Source organism: Wyeomyia smithii, chromosome 1, assembly GCF_029784165.1.
Source record: "Wyeomyia smithii strain HCP4-BCI-WySm-NY-G18 chromosome 1, ASM2978416v1, whole genome shotgun sequence".
Taxonomy (NCBI): domain Eukaryota; kingdom Metazoa; phylum Arthropoda; class Insecta; order Diptera; family Culicidae; genus Wyeomyia; species Wyeomyia smithii.
The window spans coordinates 86051997-86068136 of NC_073694.1; the positions used below are offsets into that span (position 1 = coordinate 86051997).

The 16140-nt window shown below is 40.4% G+C and overlaps 1 protein-coding gene across 5 annotated transcripts in view; it reads right to left on the reverse strand.

Moving 5' to 3' along the window:
• The window catches only part of LOC129725900 (uncharacterized), a 151028-nt gene that overhangs the window by 13437 nt on the left and 121451 nt on the right, over positions 1-16140 (reverse strand). The gene's annotated exons all lie outside the window — the stretch shown is intronic.

Below are 16140 nucleotides of genomic sequence, written 5' to 3' on the forward strand. Positions count from 1 at the left end.
ACAATCTGATTACGAATACTTTTTCAAAAATTCTGCCAAAACATGCAGATATCTATGATACTCATCAGATATTTACAATACGATTCTGAACAGATTTTTGTTTTATCGAAAAGTAGGTATGGTGAGTATCTGGCAAAAAATAGCTTTCTTGCGAAATGAAAAGAATACGTGGTTAAAAATGTTGGAGGGACGGGAATGTTGGCCAAAGGACCACGAAAGACCACGGGGGTATAATAATTGCTTAAAATATGACCACATGGTTGAGGAACGGCCCCAAAGACATGCTTATGACCGACTGTCTTTCCAGAGCTCCACTGGGTGATCCAGTAACTGATAACTTGAATTTAGACGGCTTGAGCCACTCAGTAACCCGTCGGGTATGCATGTCGGAGGATAACTTCAAGGTCTGTGTTGAGGTGTTAAAGAATGATGGGAATTGCCGGCGTGCTTTCAAATATATGCGGGAAGGCTGGCCATCGTTTCATCAGCTTGATGACCGAGCGCAGCTGTTTCATAAGGTCGAAATGAGTTGTATTATGAACAAGGTTTGTAATTCAAGGACCATAGGTTGGTTATTCCTACAGAATTCCAAAATGCAATTTGCAAGTGGTTGCACGCACCTCTCATGGGGATCGAAAAGACGTTGGCTCCTGCATGGTTGCATGTATTTCGGCCTGGGGTCCGTTCCTAAGCCACGTGGTCATATTTTGAACACTTTTTGTACCCCCCGTACTCCCCCGTGGTCTTTTTTGCCAAACCACCCCCCCCCCCTCCCTTGTGACTTTAACCACGTGGTCTTTTCATTTGTCAAGTGTCAAAAATTCGCTAACATTTCTATTATTAAAATTTCAGTACATTCTATATTTCTAAAATGCAAAAGCTTAATTCTTAACTTGGTGGCAATAATATTTTAAAAGTCATTTTTCATAACGCGTCCGTTGATATTTTCAATTACGCGGGTAATAGTTTTCTTGTTCTGATTGATTCGTACTCTGGATTCTTGTGCTCAGAAGTGCTAGTCGATAAGTCGGCTTCATCTGTCGTGAAAATATTGAATGCTATTTTTTGTCGCTATAAATTCTATACCGAGGTACGATGTGATAATGTACCGTTCAACTCAGAAGTGTTGGACAAGTTTGCTAATGATTACCACCTTCGGTTCATTTTCTCTAGTCCAAGATATCCCTAGAGTAATGGTCTGGCAGAAAAAGGTGTAGCCTTTGCAAAGTATCTTTTGAAATGTTGTGTTGAGGAAGGTACATGGATATGTATCAACTTAGATTGTTTGAGTATATTATTGCACCTCCAGTTGCTCCCTAGTAACATTATTGGTTTTATCGAAGATTTATAGCGCCTAATACAACCAAAACAGCGCTATAAAACTTTGATAAAACCAATTTTGTTACTTGAGTAGTATGGGGTTGACACCAGCACATTTGTTTTTTGGCCGTATAATAAAGACAGGGTTGCCAATTGATGCAAAGCTTTTACATCGTAATAACTTGAAAGAGTCAGTTATACAGGATCAAGTTGATGAAAAACGAAAGAGTCAGAAGATCTCCAATGATCAGCACGCAAAATCGTTGCCATTGCTAAATGAGGAAGAACTTATAATTTTCAAAAAGAACGGAAAACAGTGGCATTATGGGAGTGTTGTGCGAAAGGTAAATGATAGATCATGCATTGTTTAAGATAACTTTAGTAACTACTGGCGTAGAAACCGCCCTTTTCATATCTAAAACCAAAAATAATGATATCGATCCTAGTGAATCGCTTGAACACACCAAATAACGGTACTCTTGTTCTTCTAAATGAGAGTGAGCAGTGTAAGAATCATCCAGCACGAAATACTGATCCTTCAGAAAACGAACAAGTTGATACCACAGAGAACAGACGTTCATCTTATTTTCAATAGATGTGTAAAAACTTGCAACCGTTTTTTGACCGTAAGTGGTAATGCTCCCGCTATGTGGCCTTCGCGTTACTGACAAACCAAGCACTAATATCGATACGGTTATATTTTTGTAGTGCAACTTAAAGCCCTATAGTTAAAGTTTGGACGACTGTCACTGAAAAGTTCCAATCGAACTGTCAAAACTCGTTCCAATCGAACATAAGAATGTTTGACATGTCAAGTTTGTCTTAGTAGATAGGAAGTATTGTGATTTAGCAATAGCAAAATGCGAAAAAAGAGATGAAACTCGAATATAACAAAAAAAAAACAAAACATTGAATTCCAAAAATCTTCACGATGTTTTATTTTTTAAATGTTTACTAAAAACATAACGCCATAGACCTCCTTTCTTTTGTCTCTGACCTTCTGCTTCTGATTAATTTTTAATTCTGTTTTTCCTCACTGTTGACAACTGGATGAGATTCTGAGTTACTACGGCTGTTGGTGATACATGGAATTTTCAACGGACATTGGGTAGCTTGTTTGGAGTGAGCGTAATTAATTGTGTCTCACTGAGTCACAAACTTATACACAGTAGAGATGGTCGGGTATGGGAAACTTTTTACCCGTACCCGACCCGTACCCAACCCGTACCCGACTCATCGAAAATTTCCAAACCCGTACCCGACCCGAACCCGAAGTCTGGTTTGTTTAAAATACCCGTACCCGACCCGAACCCGAAAAATATCTATTCTAACTACCCGTATCCGACCCGTACCCGATAGAAAAAACGCCGAAATTGCCGGTACCCGACCCGTACCCGACCCGTCCTGGTTTTTTTTTTTAATTTTTTTTTGTTCAACATGCCTGGGTACCTCGTACATTTTATGCACTGATTGTCATATGTGGTTTCTCGAGATGATGGCCGGAGCCAGGCTAGAACCGAGTGTGCGTGTGAACGAATGATAATGAACCCAGAGTTTCAGGCGGGTGGTCCACTATAAGGAATCGGTCCACTATGAAAAGTGCATGTCTGGTAAAGTTTAAAATAAACGACGAGTTTTATAAACACATTAAAGGGTCAAACGAATTTTAAAAGGTCAAAATTAATATAGTTTATAACTTGAGAAAAATTTGATAATTCACTTTATTTGCCAAAAACCTGTAATTTTGAGTATAGATTCAGTGTCATTGATAAATTCTAAAAATCAGTAAAAAACAGATATTAAATAAATAAATAAATAAATAAATATTTAAGTGCTTAAGTTCAATATATGGGTGCAATATTATAAAATTTGATTTTTTTATAACTTTTCAAAACTCGGCATACTGACGTTTTTTGACATATTTAAAAAAAATATATCATCACTTTGAAACGCTCTGCAGCTTCAATGATAGCTTGATTTTTTTTGGCCTCGAAGAAAAAGTTGATTTGTAGTTAGTTTTAAATACCTATTATAATATATAATATTGTTTTAATTTTTATAAAAACAATTTTTTTTGCGAAATTTGGTTGATTTGAGGAGTTGTGCAAAAACTACGTAAGCTGTTTTTGTAAAGAGGACGCCCTGTGGCGTTGCTTGTGGTTGAAGATCATATAATTCTGTTTAATAAAAAGTTAGGGGAGAAGTGCTAAAAAATCATTAAAAATTAAGTCACGTGCTTTATGAACGTCTCCAAAAAAGTGGAATGGAGATTCGTGTTCAGCACCCCAAAATTAAGTATATACCATATTTTTGTCGTATTTATCGACACTTTATTTTTACTTGGCAAGCATTTGTATTAAGTCGCCCCACTGTGCAATGCTCCGCGGTTTTCCTGACAGTTATGAAAAAAGCCCGACAAAAACTCCATTTAAATCAAAACCGTTGCAGGAAGAACTATTCAATCTAACATTAGAAAGCGATAGCATGATGTCATTCCCTTGGTGCATAGACTGCCGACAACTGTCAGAATAGGTATTGGGCGATCTCTCGTTGAGTGATGATGGGCGATTTTCTCTCCGATTTTACCGATTATCGACATTAAGAAAACACCCAGGCTTGAAATGATAAAAATTGAGTTCTCACAATTCACGAAAATTGAATTACCCGTACCCGACCCGTACCCGACCAATTGAGAATTTTTCAAACCCGTACCCGACCCGAACCCGAAGCCTTGGTTTTTTAATTACCCGTACCCGACCCGAACCCGTAGAATATTTTTTGGCGTTACCCGAAACCCGACCCGAACCCGTCGGGTACGGGTTTCGGGTAAAAATACCCGTACCCGACCATCTCTAATACACAGGTCCCGGTAACTTTTAGTGCTTTCCCATTCTCCGACGCGAAGCATAAATCATTGTGATTGAAGTGGAACTGCAAAATATATTTTTATTCGGATTGATATTTTCAAAACGCCAAACTTACGCTACAAAGACGTGTCGTTTCTGTTATTAAAAAAAAATCCTCCGGTAATTCACAAAACTCAAGCCATTTTCGGCGATGATTTTGATTAGTGGGGAATCAAAAATAGCTTATGTTTTCAAAATTTCGTGATGTTCGATTTGAACAGAATAGAAAACAGCACTTCATTTTTTCACTACTATATGTAGCAAAACAAACTAAAACAAAAAACTATGAAACTGAAAATACGAGTAGTTATGACTTTTATTTTTTGCAATGTTGCTGGTTCTTTGAAATTTTAGAATGGCTGCCAGATCGACGAAAATTGAGTCGACCAAACTCTAACTTTAGGCCTTTAGTGCAACTGGGGCACCACAAGACAGATGTCGTTAGCACAGACAAACAGACCTGCCTCTTCGAAGAAAAATCCTGGAAAATCTTCGTCCTTATTCGAAACGTTACACTCGTGCGCCACCATGTGAGCTTATTGCCTACTAACTTCTATTCGTAAAACGGTTTATGTCTTTACTAAACTGCCTTTAAATGCATGTCAGTCCCAATAGCAAATAAGTGCAGGCGAGAAAAACGTAGTTCAATGCACTGACTTTTTTCCTTTTTCAAAGAGTCAATTTCAAAGTGAAACTAGTGTGTATGCATCCTTATTACAAGCGTTAGCATCAAAGAATACTTTTACAAAAAAATATTTTAAAACATGTTCGAAACGACACTAACCCTTGAGTAAATACTGAGGTGACTGACATGCGTTTATTCGAAATCGTTTGAACAAGAATAAACGCATAAGAGTCACAGTTGCTGTGATTGTTTGGCAATGTCAACGGTTCTATATTTTCACGTTGATGTCAAAACAAACCAGTCTTTAATTGCTGTTTCAAGGGTTCACGTGCGCGGATAGTTTGTTGTACGAAATGTCTGTACTTAAATATTTGAGAAGTTACAGAAATTGAGATTCTTAAGACAAAGCCAAAAAGGGAGTTTCGAATTCGATTGCCAATGATGAATTGGATCAGGAAGACTTGCTATCGAAAAACGAGTTTCCCGGATTTGATGAAACCGAAGAACAATATCCAGCTAACGAATCTTCTGCATCGTGGATGGCCTATTTGAAATGCTTTGAGGACCCTGAGGACAAACATAGTGACATTGATTCTGATATGGTCCATCTGTGTCACATTATTGTCGAGAGCATGCTCCCAGATGGTTATACCTTCCGTCAGATCTAACTGAGAAACAAATGCACGCATGGGACGAATCAACGACTGGTCGGTCTTCAAACGACATTATGATATGAGCACGTTTTATCGTGTTATCCAACGATACAAAAACACAAAATACATTGTTCTATGGCTGGATAATTGTGCTGCCCAGTACAAAAAACTGGGGTTTGTTTCTCCACTTAATATTCCTGAAGAACTCAAATGACATTAATGTGGAAAAAATTACCCTTAAGTTTTTTGAGTCTGGGCATACACTTATGGCAGCGGATAGTTATCATGCAGCCGTAGAAAGAGCAATAAAATCCAAACCACCAGTAACATTCCTCGATTTCAAGGATGTTCTGCAAGTGGCGCAATCTAATGCATCTTCAGCATTTTTTTAAAACTGGGGCACCAATATATGCTGAACAAAATGAACCCTCGTCCTTATATGGACCAAATTAGGACAGTCATATTTCGCAAAGGAAGCTATATGATGGACATACCGAGATTCATTGGAAACTGGTGGTGATTTGATCAGTTGTATGATTTTCACTGAAAAGCAGCTAAAATGGTGTCATCCAAAACTTTTGACTTACACAGAACCCTGAAGTTCAATAAACAAGCTCGTGGAATCGACAAAAGCAGAAAAGAAGCGTTATTGCTCGTTTTTCTACCAGTGATCGAGAACGAGAAAAGGGAATTCTGGAAAAACTTGCCAGAAACCGAGAATGATGCTGAAATTGAAGAAGACTAAATGACTATTCACTCTATTAATTTCTTCGAAAATGAATTATAAAAGACTCTATGTTTTACCTTTGATTATAGTTCTTCTTTTGTTGTAGTAGAAATAAATTAAATGAATTTCTAATTGCACATTTTCAATTCTGTGACTGTTGTGCGTTTATTCGTAACATGGTTTTGGTTTAAATTAGTTTATTTGACACGGCACGATACATTTTCTGTTTTACTGAGCCAAGCACAATTCGTATTAATTCTACGTTAGCAGGGAAAAGAGGGAGGCCTTTTTTTTTATTCTCGCGGCCGACTACGAGCTAGTGGGGATTTAAGGTGAGAGGAGGGGAGATACAATTTTGACTTAAAACTATTTTGGAGCTTTGTTTTTCAACTGGTAGAGCAATTGTATTCTTGTTTGTTGTGGGTTCAAAATATTTGTGTAAGCATAGATGCGGGCTCTTCGTTTCCGTGTCTCCAGCATAGCATATTTGTATCCTTAATCTGACAAATAGACAAAGAAAATTTTAAATTTTAATGTCAGCGTTTTTCAGAAAGCAGTATAGCTGTGTCCTGTACTGGAGATCACCGCTTCCCAGAATGTCTCTAACGGGTACGTTCGGTTGTTTTCCCCGGGCCCGAAGGGAATCTATAAGCTCGGACCTAACACCACAGTATTCGGTACACGACCAAACAACATGCTCGATGTCATGGTAGCCATCGCCACAAACGCAGTGATTACTGTCTACAAGCCCTATACGAAAGAGATGCGTGTTTAACGTGTAGTGATTGGACATAAGTCTGGACATCACGCGAATGAAGTCCCGACCGACATCCAACCCCTTGAACCATGCTTTCGTCGATACCTTAGGAAAAATGGAATGTAGCCACCGTCCCAGTTCATCTGAGTTCCATGATGATTGCCAACTGTTGAGTGTTCTCTGACGCAAAATGCTATAAAATTCATCATAAGCAATTGGTCTTTCATAAATATCGCCATCAATAGCACCCACCTTAGCTAAAGAGTCAGCCTTTTCATTACCCGGAATCGAGCAATGAGAAGGGACCCACGCTAAGGTAACCCGGTAATTTTTATCTGTTAAAGCACTTAAAAACCGCCGTATTTTCCCCAGGAAATACGGGGTGTGCTTCACAGGCTTCATCGATCGCAGAGCCTGAATGGCACTGAGACTATCTGTGAAGATGAAGTAGTGGTCTGTGGGTAGGGTTTCGATGATTCCAAGAGAGTACTGAATAGCAGCAAGTTCTGCGACGTACACAGAAGCAGGAGCATCGAGTTTGTAGGAGGCGGTAAAATTTTCGTGGAAAACACCGAAGCCAGTGGACTCATCTAGATTAGATCCGTCAGTGTAAAACCTTTTATCATAACTAACATGTTTAAACTTATTGGAAAAAATCTTAGGGATCTCTTGGGGTCGCAATTGATCCGGGATACCAGAAATGTCTTGTTTCATGGTGGTGTCGAAGAATATAGCATTATTAGAAGTATCTAAAAGTGCGACATTGGAGGAATCGTATGAAGAAGGATTAATATCTTGAGCCATATAGTCAAAATATAAAGTCATAAATCTGGATTGAGATTGAAGGTCGACCAACCTCTCGAAATTTTCAATTACTCATGGGTTCATAACTGTGCATCGAATTAGCAACCGGTAAGAGAGATTCCAAAAACGATGTTTCAACGGAAAAATACCCGCTAACACTTCAAGACTCATCGTATGGGTCGACTGCATGCAACCCAAGGCAATACGCAAACAACGATATTGTATTCTCTCTAATTTTATAATGTGCGTGTTCGCGGCGGAGCGAAAGCAGAAACAGCCGTACTCAAGAACTGACAATATCGTTGTTTGGTAAAGCCTTAGAAGGTCTCCTGGGTGGGCTCCCCACCAGGTTCCGGTAACCGTACGAAGAAAATTAATCCTCTGTTGGCATTTTCGTGTCAGATACCTAATATGACAAGCCCAGGTGCATTTAGAGTCGAACCAGACCCCGAGATATTTAGCGACTAAAACCTGAGAGATCGTTTTACCCGTTAGTAGGAGCTGCAGCTGAGCTGGGTTATGCTTCCTAGAAAAAACGACCAACTCAGTTTTCTCCGGAGAGAATTCGATACCCAGCTTAAGAGCCCAATCAGACAAATTGTCTAAGGTATCTTGCAATGGTCCTTGCAGATCGCTAGCCTCGCTACCAGTAATGGATACAACGCTATCGTCTGCGAGTTGCCTTAGCGTGCATGAATTTGCAAGACATTCATCGATGTCATTGACGTAAAAATTATATAAGAGAGGACTTGAACATGAGCCCTGGTGGAGGCCCATGTAACTAATTCGGGAAGTTGTCGAATCGCCATGTGAGAAATACATATGCTTTTCTGACAACAAATTGAGCAAAACGTTATTCAAATTTGGTGAAAGTCCCTGCGAATGAAGTTTCGCGCTTAAAACTTCTACAGAGACAGAGTCAAAAGCCCCCTTAATATCCAAGAACGCAGAAGCCATTTGCTTTTTTCGAGCAAATGCGAGTTGAATTTCAGTAGAAAGCAACGCTAGGCAATCGTTCGTCCCTTTGCCCCGGCGAAAGCCAAATTGAGTATCTGAAAGTAAACCGTTTGTTTCGACCCATTTGTCTAACCGTAAGAGGATCATTTTCTCCATTAATTTCCGGAGGCAAGAGAGCATCGCAATCGGCCTATATGAATTGTGATCAGAGGCAGGTTTCCCGGGTTTCCGAATAGCAATGACTTTTACCTCCCTCCAGTCATGCGGAACAATATTTAGCTCAAGAAACTTGTTGAACAAGTCCAACAAGCGAAAGGTTTTCTGTTCCGGTACAGAGTCCGGACAGACCTTTTTGGTAAAATCAAGTATCCAGCGATCTGAATACTCCTCACTCTCATTCGAAACGTCACGGTTCCGCATGCGCCTGGCGGTATCCCAAAGAGTGCTCATCGCTGTTTCCCTCGACAACGCGTTTACGAACCGCCGCCAGTACCCGCGTTTTTTCGCCTTTACTAAGCTCTTCATCTGCCTGCCCAGTGCCTCGTACGTTCGTAGTAGGTTGACAGTGCCGTACTCCCGGTAGTCCTTATACGCCGCGGACCTTCGCGCGTACAGCTCAGAGCACTCTTTGTCCCACCATTTGTTGGGAGGGCGTTGTCTAATCGTTACCCCGGGTATCGGTTTCGTCTGAGCTAGCGTCGCGGCGTCGATTATCAAGCCAGCTAAGAATGTGTATTCTTCCTCCGGAGGAAGTTCCTCGTGAGTCTCGATAGATTCCGCTATAATAGACTCATAACGCTTCCAATCAATATTACGTGTAAGGTCGTAGGAAATATTGATTGGGTTCGGGGGAGTTGAACCATTAGCAATTGATATAACGATTGGAAGATGATCACTACCGTGGGGGTCGTTGATTACTTTCCACTGGCAATCTAACGCTAGTGATGTCGAGCAGAGGGATAGGTCAAGCACGCTTTCACGTGCTGGAGGATTAGGTACACGTGTCGCTTCCCCAGTATTCAAAAGTGTCATATTGAAGTCGTCGATCAAGTTACAAATTAAAGAAGATCGGTTGTCGTCGTACAGCGACCCCCATAGCGAACAGTGAGAGTTAAAATCTCCCAAAATCAAAAAAGGTGCGGGAAGCAATTCTGCTATATCAAGGAGTTGCTTCTGTTCAATCCGCGCGGATGGGGGAATATATAACGAAACAAGGCAAAGGTCTTTTCCATTCATATTCGTTTGAATGGCAACAACTTCAATATTCGAGATCGAGGGGAGGTCGATTCTGAAAAAAGAATAGCACTTTTTGATCCCTAAAAGTACCCCTCCACCGTGTGAGTCTCGATCTCGACGAATGATGTTAAAATTGTGGAAATTAAGTTGGTCATTTGAATTGAGAAAAGTTTCACAAAGCGCGAACGCATCACAATTGTATGTGTTTATCAAATGTGAAAATAAATCAAATTTGGGGATGATACTTCTGCAGTTCCACTGTAACACAGTGACAAAATTCCTAACCTCTTTCGACGTATTAGTCATCGAAACATACGATAGCTGAAATGAGGGGCCAAGTTGCTGTGAGTTGCTTCAAAAAGGTTTTCACTGTAGGGAGAAGGGCAAGAAGAATGTTTTGAAGGGGATCTGATATGTTGAATGTTTTAAATATCCAGTCCACAATATCAGAGAATTTTATGAACCCTGTTTCTTTTATGTCTTCTGATCGAGAAATGGGTGCACGAGGGGTTTTTGGTGCCCCAGGAAGCGGTGGGTACTCCTGGTATGATTTGAAATTAAAACCGGGGGGTACTTGCTTCGGTTTTTCTTCACCGCTTCCTTTTTGTGTTGTCTTATTGGTCATTCCGCTAGGGGTTATCTTACGACCTTTACGAGAAAGATTAGGAGAGTTGAGCATTCTCCTCTTCCTAGATCCCTCTGGCAAGGCATAAGAACACCCTTCGACGGGATCGTCAGATGTACCCTCATCGGTTGGCAAAAAGGAAAAGATGTTTCCTGTCAAGGGTGGCTCAGCCCTCTTAAGCATTTCTGCAAAAGAGCGCTTTGATCGTTCCTTAAGGGAACGCTTAATTTTTTCCTCGCGCTGTTTGTACGCGGGACATGCCGGAAGGTCATGCCGAGTTCCCTCGCAATAAAGACACTTTTCAGTATCCCCACTGCAAGCGTTCTCAGCATGATTGCCTCCGCACTTGCTACAGCGTGCCTTGTTGCAGCAGTAGGTGGCTGTGTGACCTAACTGCTTACAGTTTTGGCAATGCATGACCCGCGGTACGAACGAGCGTACAGGTTGACGAACCCTGTCCAAGCGGACGTAGTTCGGCAGCGCGGATCCGGCGAATGTTACTCGGAAGGAATCCGAAGGGAGGAATTTCTTCTTCCCTTCTTCAATGGATACTGAATGCAATTGCTTGCAATCCAGTATCTTTACACTTTGCATCAAGGGGTTTTTAAAACAGCCAACTCCATGACGCAAAATGTCATCGACAGTGAGATTCCCCTCGGTAACCACACCGTCGATTTCTACATCCTTGGCAGGGATGTACACGCGATACTCTCTCGTGAAGAGCTCGTAGCCAGCAATTTCGTTTGCTTGCTTCAAGCTACTCACGACAACTCGCAGTTTGTTCGGCCTCACCTTCGTAATCTCGGTTACGGCCGAAAAATGTTTTGCCAGGTCCTTGCCAATTTGAATAATATTCAATGGCTTCTTTATGGGCCGGAAAAAAACAACGTAGGGACCGCCAGCGGCATCTGGGTAAGCTTTTACCCGTACTTCCGGTACTCTTGGTACAGGACTTGGCGAAGAGGAGGGCACAGGGGAAGGTAGGGGTGAGCTGATGGGAGAAATTTCAATTTCTTCCCCGTTTGTTTCCACTTCCAGGAAAAGTTGCACCTGCATGTCGTCCATTTTGCGGGAGCGTTACGCTCTACCGCACACAAACGATAAATATTCGAATATGGGGGGGGGGGGTTCAAGTAGTTGATATTAAATTTTAAAAACAATTTTTCAATCTGCAATGGATCAAATAAAAAAAAGACAGTAATACTAATACTAATAACAATAGTAATAATAATAATAATAATAATTATAGTATTAATAATAATAATAACAATAATAATATCAATAATAATATTAATAATAATATTATAACATAGTAATAATATTGATAATAATAGTAAAAATTCTAAAGGTAATACTTCACCGAACGTCTAAGTCACGACCTCACGGCTGATAGTAGGATTAATCGAGCGTCTCCGCAGAACAAACAATGACGATCCAGCTTCGTGTTGTGGCACAGTGGCCGTGTCCTACACGCGACCTTGTAGATTAGTGATGGGAAACTTATCGATACTTATCGATAATATCGATAAGTGCTTGACATCGATATTATCGTTAATTTTTTGACGTTAACGATAATTATCGATATTATAAGGGTGAGCACAAGTCAGTGCGGCTGGTTACTGGAGGAGACCCCAAAGAAGGAGACCTCACCTACCCTTCCCCAGGAGTTGCTTTTGCCGCTGGGTATTTGTTGCTATTCGACAAGATTTAGCATTGTTGGGGGTGGTGTAAAGGTTCGCCCCGGATGTCACTGAGTTTCTGAGAAAAAATGGTAACTAAAAAGGTATTTATAGTTTTTAGTTCCCTATGAACAGATGAATTCGACAACTCAGTACTGGAGAACTTTAAAAAAATATCCAAACTTTTCGCACCATCTCATAAAAAGCAATGACACGAAATTGTAATAAAATGCATTTTTTTTGGCTTGCCAACTCTTACAATATGATGGACATGCATAGCGGCAGTCTATTGGTAATTCTCTGGTAATTGTTTAGTTTAACTTGGAACTTTAAGTTTAAAGTTAAAGTATCTGTTACCCAACAAACAATTTTTAGTTCCACTAAAAATCCAAATCAACGAAATTGTTGCGCCAAAAAAAGTATCCTGATTCATACAGGGGGTGGAAAAAGTAATTGAGATAAAAAAAATTCTCTCGAATTTTAAATGGCCAGAACTTTACGAAAAATGAATCAATTTTGATAACCAGTTTCATTCCACTGGCAAACAGTATTATATAAGTATTACTTGGGAACTTGGTGTAACCATCCTACACCGAAAATGTTTCGGATTTCAAGAGTGGTAGTCAAAGTGTACATTTTTGCAACGCATAGAACGTTTTAGGCAACTAAATTGTCTATCTAAAATACTTCATTTAAAAAAATCTGAGGTCACCGATATTTTCTAAAATCATGTTTTGTTTTTAAAATTATATTTTTTTCAGAGTAGGATCTTAAACTCATTTTTTTATATTTTTGAAGTAGGCTGACCAGATTTTCTCGGGATAAAAACGGGACAAACGGGTTCAAAAAACGGTACACATGTTAACATTTATTTTTGAAATTTTTTTCCAACCAAAGCATGCAAACAATTGGGACTGCTTCGATGAACTTACCCCATCCTGAAGAGTGCAATTTTCAGCAATGAGTTCCTGAAATTTGTCACATGATGATCGAAATTTTGACTAGCAATTATCATGGTCTCAACTTTCAATCTGACCTTTTTAAATGTTAATCCAGATAAATTTTCAAACGCAAGTTTGCAAAGTTGCTTGGTTTAATAGGACCTACACACCCACAATGTTCGATTGAATTCTGCTAGAGTGCTGCAAGCTCAAAGAAAATTAGTACCCAACAGGGAAAAAACCGCCAAAATCAACACCCATACTTAATAAATTCATACCTCGATGATTCCTTGGCGAATTTTCAATCTTTGGCTACCAATGAACCTGAAATAAATTCTGATTTATTGACAACATATAAACCTATGTGAAACAGAATACCAGAAAAAGTTCTACGCGTTGCAAAAATGTACACTTTGGCACACACTACGGAAATCTGAAACATTTCCAGTGACCCTTGGTCACGTCCAGTTCTCAAGTTATACTAGGAATCTAGGACAGTTTTCCAGTAAAATGAAACCTGTTTTGTCTGAATTGATTCATTTTTCGTGAAGTTTTGGCCATTAAAAATTGACAGAATTTTGCCTGCTTCAATTATTTCCCTTATTACACAACCTTCAAAATGAACTTCGGCTTGAAACTACTCCGTAGAAAGCACACCCGGCGTAAAACTCAAAGACTAGTTTGAATTATCATTCGCAGTATCGTAAGATTTGTCATTCAAGGCCTTAACACAATGGATACGTTGCGACTGCGTTTGCGGCAATTTGACAGTTAGCCCATACATTTACTGTCAAATTGACGCCAACGCAACGCAAACGTATCCATTCTGTTTGGGCCGTTACTATAACCGCAATAACGTTTGCGGTAAAAAAATGGACAAAAATTGCCGATTTCATGGGTTTCAAAATGGCGTCAAAACAGACATCGTGCGGCACTTTGTGGACGCCGGGTATGCCGGTTCTGGCATCTACAACATTTTGACACTATTGGACAATGATCAGAGCATCGAAAGAAAACCCGGTTCTGGTCGGTCAACGACCCTGAGTGACAAGAAGCTTGCTGATAACCAAAAGGATGCTGAAGAGGAAGACCGAGGGAAAAGTGGCTAAATCGCTGCGTGCACTTGGCCGAGAGGTTGATGCATGCTCTAAAACAGTGAAAAGGTATCTGGAGAACATGGACATGCATACAAGAAGCTGCAGTCCCGACCACTGGTCTCGGAGCTGCAGGCAATGACGCAGCGACAGCGGTTGAATAAGATGGTCAAGTCGATTTTCCCGGCGAATCGCGACGTGGCAGTGGTGATGGACGACTAGACCTGTCTCACCCCGGATGGCAACGACTAGCAGGGTTCTTCGTATTTTACCTCCCCCACGAAGGAAGTGAGCACCGAGGTAAAGTTTATTTCACAGACCAAGTTCCCCAAGAAGGTGCGGCTGTGGCTGACAATCAGCGAGAAAGGGATGTCAAAGTTACTCTTCTTTCGCTCCGGGCTGGCCGTGAACGGGGAAATTTATAGTACGAAGTGCCTGACAGACGTTGCGTCGTTCATCAAGAAATACCATAAGCGCGAAGACACGGTGTTCTGGCCAGATTTGACGTCGGCCTACTACTCGAAGCGATCGTAGGAGGAGATGGAGCGGCTGAATATCGATGTGGTACCGAAGTCGGCGAATCCGCCCAATGGCCCCCACCTGCTTCCCATCGAGAATTTCTGGGCAAACTTGAAGCGCAAGATCTATTCAAACAATTTTGTCGCGAAAACGGAGGAGGAATTAATAAAAAAAAAAAACGAAGAAAGAGCTTAAAAACATGGCTACACGCATGTTTTCGTCCGCCATGGCAAATGTTACGGTTAACTGCTGGAAGGCCGCACGCAAGGACGTAATATTTTTTTTGCGAGGAAGCTAACATGATAACCTTGCATGGGAAATTCATCCAACTCAATTATCTGTCATAGTTTTTTTTTTTCATCACCATCTGGAATAGTTTTTTTTTCATCATCTGAAAAAAAATTTTTTTTTACCGCAAACGTTAGCTGTCAAATTATCGATACTTATCGATAATATCGATAAAACCCCCAGAATTATCGATTGTTATCGATGTACGTTTTGGGCGATATTTCCCATCACTATTGTAGATGCCACTTGTAGTTGACTTTAGCAATGGGCGATATTGTATCGGTATCGGAAATATCGATACTTTTGAGACGATATTTCGATTTTTTGGATCGATACACAAGCGTCCGATACTCGACCGTATCGATACTGAAAACCGCGATATTTGTATCGATATTCTTTTATGCATACGGACCAGCTAGCTGACATGTTACAAGGGCTAACATCTCAATGTGTACACGAGATCACCGCCACTTTTGATACGCTATGTTATGCTGTCTGTCAGCGTCAGTGGAGCCCACACATTTTAGAACCGCTGCGATGTTGGCTGCGATAAAGCAAAGCAAATCGGATGGAGATGCCAGCTAGTTGATACGAGCTGGAACCACTGAAAAGCTGCCACTGTCAGTATAAGTATCGCACAAGTCTATTTGCACTAGCAAAACTTAAGCCTGTATTACACTCTTTGACCAAGCGTCAAATATTTGGCACTTTTTGACAGATAAAAATTTGGTCGAAGATAATTATTTGTCACTCTCCAATTTTAACATGAGGCAAACACGGGCAAACAACAACCATGATGTCAAATAAATTTGACCATTATGTCAGAACGTCAAAAATTTGACCATTAGACAAAGAGTGTACTACAGGCTTTAGATGGAGAAATAGATAGAGAGAATGTTGTGAGCCAAACGAACTGTCAAAATCTGAGCCAAACGCAGCATAGGGCCAAATTCGAAATTTGTTTTACTTAAGCCACACATTTAAAGCCAAAAAGGAGTGCTCAATAATA